Source organism: Arachis ipaensis, chromosome B01, assembly GCF_000816755.2.
Source record: "Arachis ipaensis cultivar K30076 chromosome B01, Araip1.1, whole genome shotgun sequence".
Classification (NCBI taxonomy): Eukaryota; Viridiplantae; Streptophyta; class Magnoliopsida; order Fabales; family Fabaceae; genus Arachis; species Arachis ipaensis.
The window spans coordinates 103519465-103541439 of NC_029785.2; the positions used below are offsets into that span (position 1 = coordinate 103519465).

General features: G+C 38.3%; 1 long non-coding RNA gene across 1 annotated transcript; it reads left to right on the plus strand.

Moving 5' to 3' along the window:
- Window positions 1627-5470, plus strand: LOC107632769. Its single transcript, XR_001618708.2, has 3 exons — window positions 1627-2257; window positions 2345-2506; window positions 5263-5470. It is a non-coding gene; the product is annotated as an uncharacterized LOC107632769 (long non-coding RNA).

The window sequence follows — 21975 nt, forward strand, 5'->3', positions numbered from 1 at the left end:
TTATAGAAAATTTTATTTCAAAATTTATTCTTTGAATTGAACCTGATTCTCTTCCAACTTTATTATAATTCTATGGCTATCCTTACCTAATTATGTACTTAAGTAATCCTCCAAGATTTTTAAAGAAAATATTTTACCCTTAGTGCCCAACAAGCTTTAATTTACAAACCATGCATGATTTGTTTTGATTTGAAAATTAAATTGATATAACATATTATTTATACTAAATTTAGTACTTTGAAAAATGTTAGATTTATATATATTCTTTTGAAAAAGATAAACTAATTCCCTCTATTTCAAATTGAAGTTGTTCAAAATTGTTGTACTATTTTCCCTAATGATGTTCATATTGAAACTGTTCGATTCAAAATTTCTTCCTAAGCTTCGAATTAACTCCCTTTATGCTCCATTTCATTGCTTATATATATCCTTGTTTGTTGACGATCTCATGTATTCCTTCAAAACCTTGCGAAATACCATCTTTGTCCAACTGTGAACTTGAGCATTCTTCCAATTTCTCGCATAAACCTTTCGTGCCGTTTGTCTTTCTTTTCTCATATTTCGTATTCCTTATATACGCTAGTTCTTAGGGACGCGATTTGTGCGTGTGGAAAGTGAATTTGGTTAGTATACGAAGTTATAAGGAGTTGTGGAGTTTTGAGACGACGAAAGGAAGTGCTCATGCTTTGTTAAAAGTTCTGAACGAATATTATGCCTATTTGATTTTGGATTTCAAAATTTATCATGAGTTAAGTTATTTTATCAACTCTTGCATTACCTAGTATATTTTCTTCTATGTTTATGTGATATGATTTTCTTGGTATCTTTAAAATATTCAAAAGGGGATGTGAATATAAATCTTTTCTTCATCTTATATCAATTTTCGAGGGCGAAAATTTTTGTAAGTTGGATAGAATGTAACATCCCGCATTTTTGAAAATCTAATTATGAATACATTGTGATTTTATTTTATTAAGTTTAAACTTTATAATTTTAAAAATTATTTTATTAGAAATAATTAAATAGATTCAGAGATAATTTCATTTTAAACTAATTAAGATTCTTAATGTAATTTTATATAATGAAATATTTTGTAGAATTTTAGTAATTGAAAAATAAGAAAGAATTATATAATTTAAATAATTTCTATTATGGATAAATTATGGTTTATTTTATTAGTTTGAGCTTTTTGAGATTAATTTATTAGGAATGATTAAATGGATTTTTATAAATACTTAAAGTTTAAGTAATTTTATTATAATTAGATATTTTGTAAATTGAAATTAAAGTTTCGGGGAGAGAAAAATAATAAAAAATTATATCATTTAATTTGAATAATTGAATATTGAGTTTAAACTACATTTTATAAAAATGTGATTAATATATTTAATCTATGATTTAAATTAAAAATAATTATTTGAGCTCGTTAATAGATTGATAGATAAAATCTCATGCGTTTTAAAAGTAATCTTTATAGCATTATATTTGAATTCTAAATTGTTATCCTATCATGAATATTTTGTAAAATTGTTATATTATTTGTATATATTTTTCCCTAATTTATCAAATCAAAATCTAATTTAATTTAAGATCACAAATTTCCTAATTGATACCCTAATTTCACAAAACGCACACTACATACGTTCAGAGAAAAGGAAGGAAACAGTGAAGAGAGAAAGGGGAGCTCGAAGGGGGAAGAAGAGAGATCGAGAGGGGGAGATGGAGAAGTCGGGAGTCAGGGAGTAAGCGAATAGGAGGAAGACGCTGGGATGATCAAGAAGGCTTTGACTTCGTCATCCTCGTGCATCCGTCACTGCTACCATCATCGATCAGAGCTGCTGCGCGTGGAGAGAAGGGGAGACGACGTCGCTGTCTCTGTTTGGGATAGCCGCCGCCGTTCAAGTCACTACAGGAGGAGAACGCCACCGTGTGAAGCGAGGTGATGAGCGAAGTAGAACGCGTACAGGAAGAAGGAGAACACGACGACTAGGAGGAGGCAGCGCCGCTGCCGTTGGTACTAGGGTTTGTCTTTCGAATTCCTAGTCGCCGCTATCGTTGCGGGTGAGTCAATTCTGTCCTAGCTATTAGAGTTACCATTTCTGAACCATTGTCGCTTTGAAATGATCCTGTCTCGGCCTCTAATATTCCTAATTATACTGTATTCATTGAAATCGCCACAATTGGAGCTCATCGCTAGAGAAGACAAACTGTTGCGCCATCTTCTTCATTTTGACTTTGAACCTCCATTCATAATCCTGTAATGTTTCCACTCTTGTTCTATTTAGAATTTTGTTTCTCTGCTATATTCTTATTTTAATTACGGTAGCCGATACCTTTGTTTTAGTGTTGCTGTGTTCTGCTGGAGTTGTCAAAATTGTTGTTGTTGGAGTGTGATCATGGTTGATGCTGCTGCCGCGTCCCAATAATGTTGGAATTGTTGCTGCTACTATGAATTCAAAAAGAACAGGTTTATCGTGGTTAATTCCTTCCGGTTTAGCTAATCGAGGTAGGGGGTTTAAATGATTTCAATTTAAGAATGCCTACAAGGTTTATTGAATAACTGCAAATAGATTTAATAGCTGTGAGTAATTGATTGATTATGTGAATATTGAATTGTGGCTGAAATTGTGATTGGAATGGTTGAGATTGTGATTTGGAATTGTTGATTAGTGATATTGATTGATTATGTGGATTGAGAATTGTTTGATGACTAATTGTTGAGAATTTCTGAATTTTAATGGGTAATGTTGGATTTGTTGTCGCTGAGCTGTTATTTGGTATATTGTAATATTAATGAACTTGGTTGGTGGTTGATTTGGAATTGGTTTTGAGGGGTATTGAAGGGTTGGATTTTGAATACAAAATGGTTTACTGAAAATCAGGTTCTCTTGAAATTAAACAGCAACTTTGAAATTGAATCAGTGGCTCTATAGTGACTGAAATGATGAGAATTTAAATGTTAAGTAAATTATATTAAGTGTGATTGTTGAGATTTAATTTTGAAGGTTTCATATTAACTGGAACATTAGTTATGATTTTTCAAAGTTAAGTCGTGAATCTGATTTTCTGCACTAATTTAAATGAAATTAGAAACTTTGAAAATCTATAACTAATTCTATGATGATCAGATTTGCATGGAACTAAGTCTGGATTAAGCTTGGGAATATAGAGAGTTGAACTGGTGAATTTGAGACTTTTTCATTAAGTTTATGATTTATGGTAAATTTTTGAATTATGGATGTCAAATCTGGTTTTTCTGCAGAACGTTTAACACAGCAGCAACTTGATTCCTCTATTGGAAATTCTGCAGTTTGAATTTTGAAATGGAACCAATTTTAAATAAAACTTTATTTCTATTATTCTAATACCGTAAAATTTCAGAACAATTGGACTTGTAGTTTTAAAGATATGAATTTTTGAAGTATAATGCATTATGCAGAAAAAGCCAGATTCTGTTTTCTTAATTTAGTAACTTTGAGAGTTTCTAACTTTTGATCCTGGATAGATATTGAGATGCAACCAATTGGAGGTGAAAATTAAGTATGTTTAGCATATGTGATTTAAAGTTCAGGGTTTTCCATGTTTTAATAAGTGAGTTATGGGACTAGGAAGAGGTTGTGTTCAATAATTTGTAAAACAGAATTCTGCAGAGAATTATCTAATTTCGAAGCTACGTTACTTCTTCATTAAAAATGGTATGACCCTGGAACTAATTGAGAAAGAAATTTGGATGAGTTATGTTTAACCACATTAATTTTGAAGGTAGTTGGATTTAATTTGGATTTTATATGAAATTTCGAATGTTGTATGCTGCTGCTGTCTTCTGATTTTAAAACACTGCAGAGCAGTCACGGTTTTGCTTATATTCCCGAAGCTAGAGTCAGCGAAAAATTATGATTTTTAATTTAATAGAAAGCTTAATCTGAGACGGTCACATAGATATAAAGTTTGCGTGATTCCGAATTCATTTGATATTTTAAAAATAAAATAGAAATCAGGCTACCAAGTTGTGTTGGCAATTATTTTGGATATGGAATTTAAGAAATAGATTTTCTATACTATTATCAAATGTTTTTTGAGAATATATATTGCTGTGGCAACTGCTGAAAGAGGCTGATGAAATGTTGAGAAAGAAGGAACCCGTAAGGGTGGCTAAGTCCTATTTTTAAAGGAGATTATGTCCAAATTTTTATAAAAGTACAAGGACTTAATAAAAATCAATATTTAAGGCTTATTTAATGATAATAACTTCAATGATTCTTTTAAGTAAATATTATTTGGTATACGGGATTGTTGGCAAGGGCGTGAGTCTTGTCCCGCTTGCGTCATTGCAATTAAGAAAGAAAAAGGAAAGAGTAAAGTACTTATTGTATGATTATCTGTTGCTTAATGCAACCCAAGAGATGTTTGTTTGTTGCTTGCGGCAACCCAAGAGATATTATATATATATTTGTTGCTTAATGCAACCCAAGAGATATTATTTATTTGTTTGTTACTTAATGCAACCCAAGAGATGTTTGTTTATTTGTTTGTTGCCCTGAGGCAACCCAAGAGTAGTTTTTCGTTCCCAAGAGTATATGTTTCCTGCGAGTAGAAAGCAGAGGCTGTCTCAATAGAGCTGCTAATAATTATATGCGCATTTATTTTAATGGAAAATCGTATCCAGGAAATTGTGAACTCGTGACCGGATAAATGTCGGGAAGGCAGCTGCTAACCGACACATGAGCTCATGGCCTGCACTAGGACTAGACATGCATCATATGCATCTATGTGATATTGTTTGGGTGTGTATATTGTAATTGGTTTGCCTACGTGAATAATTCTGTTTAACTGCTAGTTGCTATACTTGATGTAATTGCTCTTGATTGTGTTTGAACCTCATTACTTATGTTTGTAACTGATTGGCTGGATTGTGGTGAAATGGGTGTTGATTGAGTTGTTTGGGCCTAAGGCCGTGACTGGTACGTTTGAGGTCTAGTTTTGTATAAAGTATCTGACTGGTTCAGCATAGACTTAATGAACCTATGCTTGGAACAGGTTGGTCATTCATACAGTCTAGGAAATTTTTAAGAGTTTTATAAAGAAAATATGGTTCTAGGATTTTGAATAATTAACTAATGCTTTTAAAGAAGGTTAATTTTCTTTTAGATGTCTCTGAATGAAATTAACTATTTGCGCTTTATTCTTTACTTTCACGGCATTCTCGACCTCTACTGAGAACATGTGGTTTGGTTCTCACCCCCAAATTTTCCACCCTTTCAGTGACACAGGTTTGAAGATGCAATATGAAGCTGCAAGCAATTAGTAGGCTTTCTTTATGGTTTTAATTGCTTTCATAGAGTCCCCTCACTCTGGTCCTTTGAGGTTTTATTTTAACAGAGGGGTAGGTGTTGTATCTGGGTTTATATGACTTCTTATGTATAATAATTACTATTAGTAATACTTATGTGATTGTTCTTATTATTTGCAATGTTTATCCTTGATACATGTCTTTAATAAATAAAAACAAAGTTTTCTAGCATTTTCTTAAAACTGAAACGCGAAATCGATACAAAGGCTCAGTAATTAAGTAGTTAATATTGGAAAAGGTCATGCAACGTTCTTTCTAGTAGAAATACCCTGACTTAAGCAAGGTATTTTGTTGGAAGGGATGTTACAACAATCAATATTAAGGTGATCATTCTTAATATCTCAAGTTAAGCACAAACATTCCCAAAATGAGTGCTCATAGACATTCATGCCAAATGTATCTTGAAGATACCCAAACAGCATGAGACACACAAGCAGAGTATGCAGTAAAGCATAGTCAGTCCACTCCCCAGGCTCTACTGGGAACGAACTGCTCTGATACCAAATTGAAATGACCCAATTTTCAGTATGTCTAGATCATACCGGAAACTGAGCGCTACCAACTTGTCCTCCTAATTATTACCTATTATTTATTATATGAGCGTAATTCATTGTTAAAAATATAGTTATTTTATGAGGTACTTTTTTTTTGAAAACATTTGGGTTAATAGACGGATTCATTCATAATCAATTCACAACTAATAACAGATAAAACGGTTATAAACAACCACACATAAATACATTTCAAACAGTTGATAACATTTCGTGAAACAGCCTTTATTAGAGTATAGACTTTTAGTTAGAACACCCCTAGATATAGCTAGATAATAACTATATACATATATATACATACAACATCCCAGGCCCTGACCTGTACAAGAAGTCCCTAAATTGGCACCCAGGCTAGCCTAGGATCTATACTCACCTGTCCCTCTAAACTACTAAAGCGAGGGAAAGTATGTTCTAGGTCTTCAAAACTCGAGTCAGGTCAAATGTCATCAAAAGATGGGACATCATCTACTACTCCTCTGCACGATCAGACATTGCCATATGACGTGTGATGCCAGGGCATTTTGGCCAGTTTCATAGACCTTTTCTTTACTGTTTTTAAGGTAGTTTCATGCATTTTCTTAGAAAATAAGCTAGTTTTGGGTAGATATTCACTTACATCTTGATTCAAGCATACATTGTGCACTTTACATGATTTCATGAGAATTTTGCATGAATTATATGACAAATTGGATGATGCATGACTCATGACTTGGACTAGAACTTTGATGCACTTTGTTGCTTGATTTCAGGACAAAGGAAGCAAAGAAGAACCACGTTAGCAGTCACGTTAGTCCCACTAACGTGGACTAACGTGACCTTTAACGTGGAATGGGTGCTAACTTGGAAAGTTAATGAGAAAGGTAATCGCCAAAAACGCCCTCGAAGCCATCATAAGCCCACGTTAAGAGTCACGTTAACTAAGTTAACGTGAACTCTAACGTGGAAGAAGACAAATGGAGCCAACGTTAGCGACACTTACCTTTGTCACTAACGTTGGACCAAGCTCATAAGTGGCCACGTTAAGAGCCACGTTAACTTAGTTAACGTGGAAGCTAACGTGGATAAAGAGATAATGAGCCAACGTTAATGACACTCACCTTTGTCACTAACGTTGGGGATGGCTAGCATTACTACGTTAGAAGCCATGTTAACCTAGTTAACGTGAACTCTAACGTGGGATCCATCCAAGGATGGAAGGACAACTACAATAGAGGAGGCAGAGACATCAATGGAAATTAGAGGTGGAACAACAACAACAGACAGCAGAATCAAAACCAACCTTACAGAGCACCTCACCAAAGGCTGTCCCAAGCACCTCAGAACAACCAACAGCAGGTCCCTCAAATCACTTACCCATCTTCCTCTCCCAATGACGAGTTGCTTCACTCTCTTGCACAAAGACAAACGACCATGGAAAACACACTTACTGGTCTGACTTCTGCTATACAAGCTCTTGTTTCTCATATGGGATCGTCGAGCACCTCCAACACTCAACCTTCAAGCTCCAGTACAATTCCTTCTCAACCTATACCCAACCCCAAAGGTGGCATCAATGCCATCACTTTAAGGTCCGGAACCACACTGCAAGAGAGGAATCATGAGGAGCCAAGCTCAGAAGAAAACATACAAGTTGAAGGCGTTGTGGAGGCAGAGGATGCTAAAGAGGAGGATGTAGTACAAGACTTGGTTGAAGAAGAAGCAGCTCAGCCAAGGAATGGTGCACCAAGGGACGCAGAAGCTGCAAGTGGCGCCATTCTTATCCCATTTCCACACCTTGCTAGGAAGTCCAGAAAGCAGATGGAACTAGACCCTAAAATGCTAGAAATATTTAAAAAGGTTGAGGTAACCATTCCACTTTTTGATTCCATTCAGCAGGTACCTAAATATGCTAAATTTCTAAAGGATTTGTGCATGCATAAAGATAAATTACAGAATTTAGAAATTATTCCTCTAGGTAGTTCCATTTCTGCATTGGTAGGTGATATACCTGAAAAATGTAGTGACCCAGGTCCATGCATGGTTACTATTACTATAGATGGTGTGAAATTTCCTGACTGTATGTGTGTTTTAGGAGCGTGTGTTAGTATAATGCCATTGTCTGTATATGATGCTTTGAGGCTCCCTCCCTTAAAAAGGTCGGCAGCTCGTTTTGTTTTAGCAGATAAAAGCATCATCTCTGTGGTTGGAATTGCTGAGGACGTACTGGTGAGCATTAAGGGGCTCACATTTCCTATTGACTTCTATATTTTGGAAATGCCCCCTAATGACTCAGGAAGACCATCATCCATCCTGCTTGGAAGGCCCTTCCTGAAGACTTCAAAGTTCAAGCTGGATGCCTTCTCAGGAACTTACTCTTTTGAGATAGATGGCAGAGCAGTGAGCTTCAATCTGGATGAAGCTATGAAGCATCCCCCTGAAAATCATTCTATCTTCCAATGCGACATCATTGATGAGATGGTAGCTGCAATTCACCAGGAGGAAGTAGAAGAGAGGCATATGGAGCAAGATGTAAGTGTGGGGACACCCCCTGGACAAGATGAAGCCACGTTACAACCATCACTAGCTCCAGATGATCAAATGCCCAGCCATGAGCAGAAATTGGAATTAAAGCCCCTTCCACCCCACCTCAAGTATGCTTACCTTGAGGATAATCAGAAGCTCCCAGTTATCATTGCAAGGAAACTCACTTCCCAACAGGAGGAGCAGCTGCTCAGTGTGCTGAGAAGATACAAGAAAGCAATTGGGTGGAGCCTGGCAGATATAGTAGGCATTAGCCCTCAAGTTTGTGAGCATAGGATATTTTTAGAAGAAGCAAGACCTGTCCGTCAACCCCAAAGAAGACTGAATCCCACCATCTTAGAAGTTGTCAAGAAAGAAGTGACCAGGCTACTTGAAGCAGATATCATTTACCCCATCTCAGACAGTGAATGGGTCAGTCCAGTACAAGTGGTGCCCAAGAAGTCTGGAGTCACAACAGTAAAGAATGAGTGATGCCAAGGCATCTTAGGCTAGTTTCACTAGCATTTTTTTTGATAGTTTTAGTTGCTTTATGCATTTTCTTGAGCTTAAAGTAACCAAGAATGGTTAAAAGAAGAACAAAGCAATGAACCATCCAAACAGTATGATTTTGATGCAAATTCCATGAGTTTTTATGGAGAGCTCCTGACAACTAGAGCGCAGAATTCATGGAGAGTTTGCATTGATTACAGGCATCTCAACCAAGCTACTCGCAAGGATCATTACCCCTTGCCATTTATTGATCAGATGCTTGATCGCCTGTCAGGTAAATCACATTACTTCTTTTTAGATGGTTATACAGGCTATTTTCAAATACATATAGCTTCTGAAGATCAGGAGAAGACTACTTTCACATGTCCCTTTGAAACGTATGCATACAAAAGGATGCCTTTTGGCTTATGTAATGCACCGACTACTTTCTAAAGATGCATGATGAGTATCTTCTCAGATCTTATTGAGAACTGTATGGAAGTTTTCATGGATGATTTCAGCATATATGGTGATTCATTTAGCCTTTGCTTGGATAGTTTAGCTAGAGTATTAGACAGGTGTGTTAGTTCAAACCTTATTTTAAATTTTGAAAAATGTCACTTTATGGTAAAACAAGGTATTGTACTAGGACATGTTGTTTCTAATACTGATATTTCTGTAGATCCAGCAAAGGTAGATGTCATTTCTAGTTTGCCTTACCCCTCCTCCATGAGGGAAGTCCGTTCGTTCCTTGGCCATGCAGGTTTCTACAGGAGATTTATCAAGGACTTCAGTAAGGTAGCATTACCTTTATCCAGAATGCTGTAGAAAGATGTTGAGTTCGAACTGAGAAAGGACTTCATGAATGCATTTGATCAGCTGAAGGTTGCCTTAACTCAAGCCCCGATTGTGAGAGGACCAGACTAGAACCAGCCATTTGAGATTATGTGTGATGCTTTCAATCATGCAGTAGGAGCGGCGTTGATTCAGCGCAAAGGTAAGGATCCTTTCGTAATTGCGTATGCTTTTAAGACCCTAGACACTGCTCAGTCTAATTACACTACTACTGAAAAAGAGCTTCTGGCTATTATTTTTGCTCTGGATAAATTCTGAGCCTATTTACTTGGTAATAAGGTGGTAGTGTACTCAGACCATGCAGCTCTAAAATATTTATTAGCTAAAAAGGAGTCCAAACCAAGGTTAATATGTTGGATACTGTTGCTACAAGAATTTGATTTAGAAATCAAGGATAGAAGTGGTAACCGGAATTTAGTGGCAGACCACTTGAGTCGCCTTGAGCACATTAAGACTGACTCCACTCCTATCAATGATGCTTTTCCATTTGATAGCTTGCACGCAGTATCTGAAGTAGTTCCTTGGTATGCACCTGTAGCTAATTATCTAGCTAGCCATACTTTCCCTCCTAACTTTACTAAGCATCAAAGAGACAAGCTGAAAAGCGAGTCTAAATATTATATATGGGATGACCCATATTTATGGAGGTGTGGTGCTAACCAGGTAATTAGACAATGTGTGCCCCAATCAGAATTCCAGTCTATTTTAGAGGCCTGCCACTCTTCTGAGAGTGGAGGACACTTTGCCCCTCAAAGAACAGCTAGAAAAATTTTAGACTGTGGATTCCGGTGGCCCACTATTTTTAAGGATACTGCTACCTTTTGTAAATCTTGTCCCCATGCCAAAAGTTTGGTAATATATCCAAGAAGGATGAGATGCCCCAACAAATTATGCTTTTTCTGTGAAATTTTTGATGTTTGGGGCATTGACTTCATAGGTCCATTTCCAACCTCTAGTGGTTACCTTTATATACTGTTAGCTGTAGATTATGTTTCTAAATGGGTTGAAGTAATTTCTACCCGCACTGATGATGCTAACACTGTTGTCTCCTTTGTTAGAAATCATATTATCTGTCGCTTTGGATCACCATGAGCAATCGTGAGTGATCAAGGCACTCACTTTTGTAACAGGAGACTAGCAGGACTACTGAAGAAGCATGGGATCGTTCACAAAGTGGCAACGGCTTACCACCCCCAGACCAATGGACAAGCAGAGGTGTCTAACAAAGAAATAAAGCACATTTTGGAAAAGATAGTAAAGCCTCATAGGAAGGACTGTAGCACCAGACTTGTTGATGCGCTCTGGGCGTATCGGACAGCGTACAAGACACCCATTGGGATGAGTCCCTTCCGCTTAGTGTACGGAAAGGCTTGCCACCTTCCAGTAGAAGTGGAACACAAGGCTTTCTGGGCTGTAAGGGAATGCAACATGGGATTGGAGAAAGCTGGCGCTGAAAGGAAGCTACAACTAGCAGAACTAGAGACCCTTCGACTCGAAGCATATGAGAACTCCAGATTATACAAAGAGAAGGTGAAGGCTGTGCATGACAAGCATATCAAGAGAAGAGAGTTCAGACCTGGAGATCTGGTTCTCCTTTACAACTCCAGGCTGAGAGTCATGCCAAGAAAGCTGAGATCCAGATGGGACGGTCCCTATAGAGTGGAGAAAGCAAAGCCATATGGAGTCTTCCACCTGCGTCATCCGTCAAGTTCCAATTGCATCATGGTCAATGGACAACGCTTAAAGCTTTATCATGGTGAGAAGGTGAAGGAACACAAAGAGCTAGAGGTATTCCTATTGGAAGATCCACCAGCAGAAGCAGATTGAGCTTGTGAACCGTCCAACTTAAGGACGTTAGAGCAAAGTGCTAGGTGGGAGACAACCCACCATGGTATGATCGTTCTTTTTTTCTCTTAGTTTTATTTAGTGACTCTTTTCATGATTTTTGCATATAATCTGCATTTGTATCTGCATTCTGCACAAAAAAATGGCAGAAAGTTACGTGGGAGCAATGCAGAAAGTGTGCCAATCGCACAAGCAATACCACGCGCACGCGTCCCTCACGTGTACGCGTCATTTGAAAATTTGGCACCTCACACGTACGCGTCAATAACGCGCACGCATGACCTAGGAAAATCGATGTAAAGAGGTGTCAGGCCGAGAGTTGTGCTGGCCTGATGCGGGAACTGTGCCCATGGCACAAAGTCACTCACGCGTGCGCGTCATTTTAAAAATCTGAACACTCACGCGTACGCGTGGTGCACGAAATTGTGATCACACTTTTCACAACTCCGCACAACTAACCAGCAAGTGCACTGGGTCGTCCAAGTAATACCTTACGTGAGTAAGGGTCGATCCCACGGAGATTGTCAGCTTGAAGCAAGCTATGGTTATCTTGTAAATCTTAGTCAGGAGATTAATGATAAAAATGATTTTGTTTATGAAAAGTAAATAACATGAAATAAATGGTACTTGTCGTTCAGTAGTGAGGAACAGGTTGAGGTTCCGGAGATGCTCTGTTGTCTGAATCTCTGTTTTTCTACTGTCTTCTTCTCCAAACACGCATGGCTTCCTTCAATGGCAAGCCGTATGATCCTCTCGGATGAAAAATACCAGGTACGATATCTGCACGGCTAATCAACTGTCGGATTTCTCGTCTCGGATGAAAAATACTAGGTACAGCTACAGCGCGGCTAATCATTTGTCGGTTCTCACTAGCTCGGAATAGGATCTCTCTATCCTTTTGCATACTGTCACTGCGCCCAACATTCGCGAGTTTGAAGCTCGTCACAGTCATCCCTTCCCAAATCCTACTCGGAATACCATAGACAAGGTTTAGACTTTCCGGATCCTAGGAATGCTGCCAATTGGTTCTAGCTTATACCATAGAGGTTCTAATCTCAAGGACTTTGTCCGTGGATCAGAGACCCAAGAGATACACACTCAAGCTGTCACCCAATGACTACGTTGAGCTCAGATAGAACGGGAGTGGTTGTTAGGCACGCGTTCATAGATTTGAGAATAATGATGAGTGTCATGGATCATCATGTTCTCTATATTGAAGTACGAGTGAGTATCTTAGAATACAATCAAGCATGATTGAATAGAAAACAGTAGTAATTGCATTAATCCATTGAAACACAGCAGAGCTCCTCACCCCATCTATGGGGTTTAGAGACTCATGCCGTAGAAAATACAATAAGAGATGTAAAATGTCATGAGTTACAAAATGAATCTCTAAAAGTAGTTTTTATACTAAACTAGTAACTTAGGTTTACAGAAAATGAGTAACTAAGTGCAGATAGTGCAGAAATCCACTTTCGGGGTCCACTTGGTGTGTGCTTGGGCTGAGCATTGAAGCTTTCATGTGTATAGCCATTCTTGGAGTTAAACGCCAGCTTGGGTGCCAGTTTGGGCGTTTAACTCCAGTTTTGGTGCCAGTTCTAGCGTTTTACTCCAGAAAAGGGTCTCTGGCTAGCGTTTAACGCCAGTTTGGGCCATCAAATCTTGGGCAAAGTATGGACTATTATATATTTCTAGAAAGCCCAAGATGTCCACTTTCCAACGCAATTAAAAGCGCCCCAATTGGGCTTCTGTAGCTCTAGAAAATCCATTTCGAGTGCAGAAGGGTCAGAATCCAACAGCATCTGCAATCCTTTCTCAGCCTCTAAATCAGATTTTTGCTTAGGTCCCTCAATTTCAGCCAGAAAATACCTGAAATTATAGAAAAACACACAAACTCATAGTAAAGTCCAGAAATGTGATTTTTGCATAAAAACTAATAAAAATATAATAAAAAGTAACTAAAACATACTAAAAACTACCTAAAAATAATGCCAAAAAGGGTATAAATTATCCGCTCATCACAACACCAAACTTAAATGGTTGCTTATCCCCAAGAAACTAAAAACAAATTAGGATAAAAATAAGAGAATATACAATAAATTCCAAAATATCAATGAAGCTTAGTTCCAATTAGATGAGCGGGACTAGTAGCCTTTTTGCTTCTGAACAGTTTTGGCATCTCACTTTATCCTTTGAAGTTCAGAATGATTAGCATCCATAGGAACTCAGAATTCAAATAGTATTATTGATTCTCCTAGTTTAGTATGTTGATTCTTGAACACAGCTACTTTATGAGTCTTGGCTGTGACCCTAAGCATTTTGTTTTCCAGTATTACCACCGGATACATAAATGCCACAGACACATGACTGGGTGAACCTCTTCAGATTGTGACTCAGCTTTGCTAGAGTCCCCAGTTAGAGGTGCCCAGAGCTCTTAAGCATACTCTTTTGCTTTGGACCACGACTTTAACCACTCAGTCTCAAGCTTTTCAATTGGACCTTCATGCCACAAGCACATGGTTAGGGACAGCTTGATTTAGCCGCTTAGGCCAGGATTTTATTCCTTTGGGCCCTCCTATCCATTAATGCTCAAAGCCTTGGATCCTCTTTACCCTTGCCTTTTGGTTTAAAGGGCTACTAGCTTTTTCTGCTTGCTTTTTCTTTTTCTTTCTCTCTCTCTCTTTTTTTTCGCAAGCTTTGTGTTTTTCATTGCTTTTTCTTGCTTCAAGAATCAATTTTATGATTTTTTAAATTATCAATAACATTTCTCTTTTTTCATTATTCTTTCAAGAGCCAACAATTTTAACATTCATAAACTTCACTATAAAAAATATACACTGTTCAAGGATTAATTCAGAAAACAAAAAGTATTGCCACCACATCAAAATAATTAAACTAATTTCAAGATAAATTTCGAAATTATGCACTTCTTGTTCTTTTGCAAATAAAAACATTTTTTTAAGAAAGGTGAGAGATTCATGGAATAATTCATAGCTTTAAGACATAGACTCTAAGCACTAAAATAGTGTAATAAAGATAAGAACAAGACAGAAACTAAACATAAAAGCAAACAAATAATAAGAAAGGAAATTAAAGACATAAAAATAAATGACTCTAATACTAATACTCATGCAACTCTTAAAATAGGTCTCTAATAATAAAAGTTATCACAGAGTTAGGACTCAACAACCTTTATTTTGAGAGATACTTGCTCCTTCAATCTGTGGGACGTCTAGCTCTTCAAGGGGCAACTTCTGGCGCTTTAGTTCCTGTATCTCACGCCCTTATTTCTCTTGTTCTTTGAGCAGTGATGCCAAGGCATCTTAGGCTAGTTTCACTAGCATTTTTCTGTTAGTTTTAGTTGTTTTATGCATTTTCTTGAGCTTAAAGTAACCAAGAATGGTTAAATGAATAACAAAGCAATGAACCATCCAAACAGTATGATTTTGATGCAAATTCCATGAGTTTTTAGTTATATTACTTGAATGCTATGAATGGAAGTGAATGTTACAGAATTGGATCAGCAGCCTCATCAGGATTATGGATCATAAACCCAAAGCAAAAGGAAACAGGGAAAGGCCTCAAAGCCCAAGAAACACAACAGAAGCTCAATTTAGAAAGTGTATAAATAGGATAGAATTTAAGTTGGTTGGTACTCGGGGTACTCGGGGGTGACTCACTAAATCCCCTTTCATTGGGTTAGGGAGCTCTATTTTAATTCAATGAATCAATAATAGTTTTTATCTTCTTCTTCAATATTTTCTCTTGAATTTTGTTAGAAAGCTTCTCGATCTAATTCCATTGGTTAGTTGTCTTGGGAAAGAAACTATCCATAATTGGAATCCTTCGAAACCTTGGGAAAGGAATGGAGGATTCATGCTAGAGAAGCTTTCTCACAGTGAATTGGATTGGGGTTTGGATGGATATTGTGACATGTAATCTTACCAAATTATGGTTCATGAAACTGTGTGGTATGATCAGTGATCGAGCATCATCTCTTCTTATGAACATTTAAACCAAGGGATTGAGAATTTGTTTGTTTTTAGAGATTTTCTTGAGCCAATGGATTGGGATCCAATCATATAAGATTGCCAAGCAAAATTCAATGAATGCATTGGTTGAGGAAGGGAAAAAAAAATGTTTGATTCGGAGATCTCAATATCTCCTGAAACCCAATGAATTCCCCATTTCTGATCTATCACTTCTCTTTACATTCTGCAATTAAATTCATGCAATCACCCCGATCCCTTTTTAATTTCAGCAATTTAGCTTCTCGCTCTTTAATTCATGCAATTTTACATTCCGCAATTCTCATCTAAATCTTGATTCCGCTCAACTAGAACACACTTCTAATCCGAATTGCTCACTCAACCAATCCTTGTGGGATTCGACCTCACTCTATTGTGAGTTTTTACTTGACGATAACCGGTGCACTTGCCGGAAGGAATTTTTGCCGATCGTGCAATTTCTTAAAATTGTAGCATCAAGCAGTTTGCAGATCATGCTATTTTGATTCTACTGCTCTTCTTTGAGTTGATCCATAGCCTCTTGCAGCTTGGTAACAGATGCTTCTAAGCGGGCCCAATCCTCAAATTGAGGAATTTCTGGGAGGAGCTCATGCGCCCTTCTTTTGATGGGGTTGTCTTAAACTTGAGGTCCATCCATCACCTTTTTGGTGATTGGGCGTTCAACTGGGATATATTCATCCACGCCTATTTGTACCCCCGCATCTTTACATAACAGACTGATCAAGCTTGGGTAAGCCAATTTAGCATCAGTGGATTCCTTGTTTGCAAATATGTAAATTTCACCAGGAATCAGCTGATGAATCTCTACTTCTTTCCCCAGCATAATACAGTGAATCATTACTGCTCCCTTGACAGTGACTTCAGAACGGTTGCTGGTTGGGAGTATAGAACGCCCAATGAAATCCAGCCAACCTCTAGCAACTAGTTTGAGATCTCCTCTCTTTAGCTAGTTTGGGACACCTTTTGTATTGGTAATCCACTCAGTTCCAGGGAGGCATATGTCCTCTAGAACTTGATCTAGCCTTTTATCTTTGGCCATTCTCCTATTAAAGGATTCTGGATTATCTTGTAGTTGAGGAAGCTTGAGAACTTCTCTCACCTTGTCAAAGTGGAAGTAAATAATCTTCCCTCTAACCATGGTCCGAAAGGAGTGGAAAGGAGTTCCCTCTAATCTTTGCTTATCCGTCATCCACAGATTTGCATAGAATTCCTAGATCATGTTTCTTCCAACATGTATCTCAAGATTGGCCAGGACTTCCCAGCCCCTGTTTCGAATCTGTTTTTAGATCTCCGGGTATTCATCTTCTTTCAGATTGAACCTAACTTCTGGGATCATTAATCTTCTGCACACAATTTTGAAGTAATGGTCTGCATGTTCTTTGGTGAAGAAATTCTCATGCATCCACAGTGGCTTTGGATTGCTTTCTTTCTTGCCTCTTGAAGTGGTTTGTCTTCTTTTGGGAGCCATGAGATTCGTTTGTTTTAGCTCAGGGACCACGGAAATCACACTAAACTTAGAGATTTGCTTGTCCTCAAGCAAAATAAAAAGAAAACAGATGAATAGATGGAGAGAAGGATTCGAATGATGGGTGAAGAGGGGCTGGCTGAATGTGTATTTAAAAGGAGGGAGGGAATGGGTTTCGAATTATTTTTGAAAAGATAAGATAGGAAGATATGATTGATAAAGGATATGATTAGTAAAATATGAAAGATTTGAAAATGATATGAGGAAGTTAAATCTGAATTTTCGTTTATGCATCTAAGAAAAAGATAATATGAATGAATTAAAAAGATTTGAAAAGAAATTGGAAAGATAGATGAGTTTTCAAAAACATTTTGAGAAAGAATTAAAAAGAATTGAAAAAGAATTAAAAAGAGTTTACAAGATTATTAATTTTTGGGAATGGAAATAAAAAATGAATATTTGTAATATTTTGATGCAGATAATTATGAATTAAAACATGAAAATTCTAAAAAATTTGAATTGGAAACGAAATTACCTCCCCATAGCTGTTCTGGCGTTAAATGCCCAGAATGATAGCCATTCTGGCATTAACGCCCATCTGGTGACCATTTTGGGCGTTTAACGCCCAGCCAGGTACCCTGGCTGGCGTTAAACACCAGAAATCCTTCTTTACTAGGTGTTTTTCTGAATGCCCAGAATGCTGCCATTTCTGGCGTTAAACGCCCAGAATGCTGCCTATTCTTACGTTTAACGCCTAGAATGATACCTTTACTGGCATTAAACGCCTATAATGGTAGCCATTCTGGCGTTTAACACCCAAATTGCCTCTTTACTGGCGTTTTAACGCCAGTGAGCTCTTTTTCTTTGTGATTCCTTTTGTTTTTGTTCTGAACCTTTATTTCCTTGACTTGTTCACTGAAAAGCATCAAAATTAAATGGACTTATATAATTGTTATAAACATCTAATTTTTTTATAATGACTGGGTTGCCTCCCAGAAAGCGCTTCTTTACTGTCTTTAGTTGGACTTTTACTGAGCTGTTAATTTAGTCTCAGTTTTGAGCACTCTTGCTCAACATTGCCTTAAAGATAATGTTTGACTCTCTGTCCATTAACAATGAACTTTTTGTCAGAATCAATATCCTGAAGCTCCACATATCCATATGGTGACATACTTGTAATCACATATGGTCCTTTCCACCGGGATTTCAATTTCCCAGGGAACAATATGAGTCTAGAGTTAAACAGCAGAACCTTCTGCCCTGGTTCAAAGACTCTAGATGATAACTTTTTGTCATTCCATCTTTTTGCTTTCTCTTTGTAAATTTTAGCATTTTCGAAAGCATTGAGTCTGAACTCCTCCAGCTCATTCAACTAGAGTAATCTTTTCTCTCCAGCTACCTTAGCATCAAGGTTGAGGAATCTGGTTGCCCAGTAGGCTTTGTGTTCTAGTTCCACTGGCAGATGGCAGGCTGTTCTATACACAAGTTGGTAGGAGAGGTCCCTATAAGGGTCTTGAATGCTGTTCTGTATGCCCACAGAGCATCATCTAGACTTCTTGCCCAATCTCTTCTACGGGTACTTACAGTCCGTTCCAGGATTCGTTTTAGTTCTCTATTTGAGACTTCAGCCTGCCCATTTGTCTGCGGATGATATGGAGTCGCCACTTTGTGGTTAATTCCATATCGGACCAGAGCTGAGTCAAGCTGTTTATTGCAGAAATGAGTGCCTCCATCACTGATCAGTATCCTAGGGACACCAAACCTGCTGAAGATATGCTTCTGGAGGAACTTCATCACTGTCTCAGTATCATTAGTGGGTGTTGCAATTACCTCTACCCATTTAGATACATAGTCTACTGCCACCAGAACATAAGCGTTTGAATATGATGGTGGGAATGGCCTCATGAAGTCAATACCCCATACATCAAATAACTCAATCTCTAAGATCCCTTACTAAGGCATGGCATAACCGTGAGGCAGATTACTAGCCCTCTGGCAACTGTCACAGTTACGTACAAACTTTCGGGAGTCTCTATAAAGAGTAGGCTAGTAGAAGCCATATTGGAGAACCTTTGTGGCTGTTTGCTCACCTTCAAAATGTCCTCCATATTGTGATCCATGGCAATGCCATAGGATCTTCTGTGCCTTTTCTCTAGACACACATTTACGGATTACTCCATCTACACATCTCTTAAAGAGATATGGTTCATCTCACAGCTTTATAGTTTGCAATGTCTGCAAACCATGGTACTTCCTGAATGGCAAAGAGTTGCTCATCTGAAAAAGTTTCAGAGATTTCAGTAGGAGGGAGAGACGCTCCTGCTATTGGTTCTATCCGGGACAGGTGATCTGCTACTTGGTTCTCTGTCCCTTTTCTGTCTCTTATTTCTATATCAAACTCTTGCAGAAGCAACACCTATCTTATGAGTTTGGGTTTTGAATCCTGCTTTGTGAGGGGATATTTTAGAGTAGCATGGTCAGTTTACACAATCACTTTTGATCCTACTAAATAAGATCTGAACTTGTCAATGGCATAAACCACTACAAGCAACTCCTTTTCTGTGGTTGTGTAATTCTTTTGCACGTTATTTAAAACACGGCTAGCATAATAAATGACATGCAGAAGCTTGTTATGCCTCTATCCTAATACTGCACCTATGGCATGGTCACTGGCATCACTCATTAGTTCGAATGGTAACGTCCAGTCTGGTGCAGAAATAACTGGTGCTGTGACCAGATTAGCTTTCAGAATCTCAAACGCCTGCAGACACTCTGTGTCAAAGACAAATGGCATGTCAGCAGCTAGCAGATTGCTCAGAGGTTTTGCAATTTTTGAAAAATCCTTTATAAACCTCCTATAGAATCCTGCATGCCCCAAAAAACTTATGATTGCCTTAACATTGGCAGGTGGTGGTAACTTTTCAATTACTTCTACCTTAGCTTGATCCACCTCTATTCCCTTATTCGAAATTTTGTGCCCAAGGACAATTCCTTCAGTCACCATAAAGTGACATTTCTCCCAGTTTAAAACCAAGTTAGTCTCTTAGCACCTTTTCAGAACAAGTGCTAGATGGTTAAGACAGGAGCTGAATGAGTCTCCAAATACTGAGAAGTCATTCATGAAGACTTCCAAAAATTTCTCTACCATATCAGAGAAGATAGAGAGCATGCACCTCTGAAAGGTTGCAGGTGCATTGAACAGACCAAATGGCATCCTTCTGTAGGCAAATACTCCAGATGGACATGTGAATGCCATTTTCTCTTGGTCCTGAGGATCCACTGTAATTTGGTTGTAACCTGAATAGCCATCCAAAAACCAGTAGTATTCATGGCCTGCTAGTCTCTCTAGCATTTAGTCTATGAATGGTAAAGGAAAATGATCCTTCCTGGTGGCTGTGTTGAGCCTTCTGTAGTCAATACACATACGCCACCCTGTAACTGTCCTTGTAGGAATCAGTTCATTCTTTTCATTATGAACCACTGTCATGCCTCCCTTCTTGGGGACAACTTGGACAGGGCTAACCCAGGGGCTATCAAAAATAGGATAAATAATCCCAGCCTCTAGTAACTTAGTGACCTCTTTCTGCACCACCTCCTTCATGGCTGGATTCAGCTGCCTCTGTGGTTGAACCACTGGCTTAGCATCATCCTCCAATAGGATCTTGTGCATGCATCTGGCTGGGCTAATGCCCTTAAGATCACTTATGGACCACCCAAGAGCAGTTTTGTGTGTCCTTAGTACTTGAATTAGTGCTTTCTCTTCCTGTGGCTCTAAAGCAGTGCTTATGATTACCGGAAAAGTGTCATCTTCTCCCAGAAATGCATATTTCAGGGGATGGTGGTAGTGGTTTGAGCTCGGGTTTAGGAGGCTTCTCCTCTTCCTGAGGAGGTTTCAGAGGTTTTTCTATTTTTTTTGGTTCCTCCAGATCAGGCTGAACATCTTTAAAAATGTCCTCTAGCTCTGATTCGAGACTCTCAGTCATATTGACCTCTTCCACCAGGGAGTCAATAATATCAGCACTCATGCAGTCTTTTGATGTGTCTGGATGCTGTATAGCTTTAACAGCGTTCAACTTAAACTCATCCTCATTGACTCTCAGGGTTATATCCCCTTTTGGGACGTCAATGAGGGTTTGTCCAGTTGCTAGGAAGGGTCTTCCTAGAATGAGAGTTGAACTCTTGTGCTCCTCCATTTCCAGCATTACAAAGTCAGTGGGAAAGGCAAATGGCCCAACCTTGACAATCATGTCCTCAATTACGCCTGATGGATTTTTAATGGAGCCATTAGCAAGTTGGAGACATATTCGGGTTGGTTTAACTTCATCAATTAAACCAAGCTTTTCGATAGTGGATGCAGGTATTAGGTTGATACTTGCCCCAAGATCACATAAAGCTGTCTTGGTACATGCATCCTCTAATGTACATGGTATCATAAAGCTTCCAGGATCCTTAAGCTTCTCTGGTAGGCTTTTCAAAATGACTGCACTGCATTCTTCAATGAAGAAAACTTTTACAGTTTCTCTCCAATCCCTCTTATGACTTAAGATCTCTTTCATGAACTTAGCATAAGAGGGTATTTGCTCAAGTGCCTCTGCAAACAGAATCTTTATTTCAAGAGTCATGAGATAGTTTGCAAAGTGGGCAAATTGTTTATCCTGTTCCGCTTGGCGGAGTTTCTGAGGATAAGGCATCTTGGCTTTATATTCTTCAACCTTAGTTGCTGCAGGTTTATTTCCTACAGAAGTGGTTGGAGAAGCCTGCTTAAGGGGTTGTTATCAGCACTTGCAGGTGTCTGATCCCTTATTGGCGTTTGAAAGCCAGAATTGGGTGCAGTATGGGCATTTAACGCCAGATTACCACCCTTTTCTGGCGTTTGGACGCCAGAACTGGCCA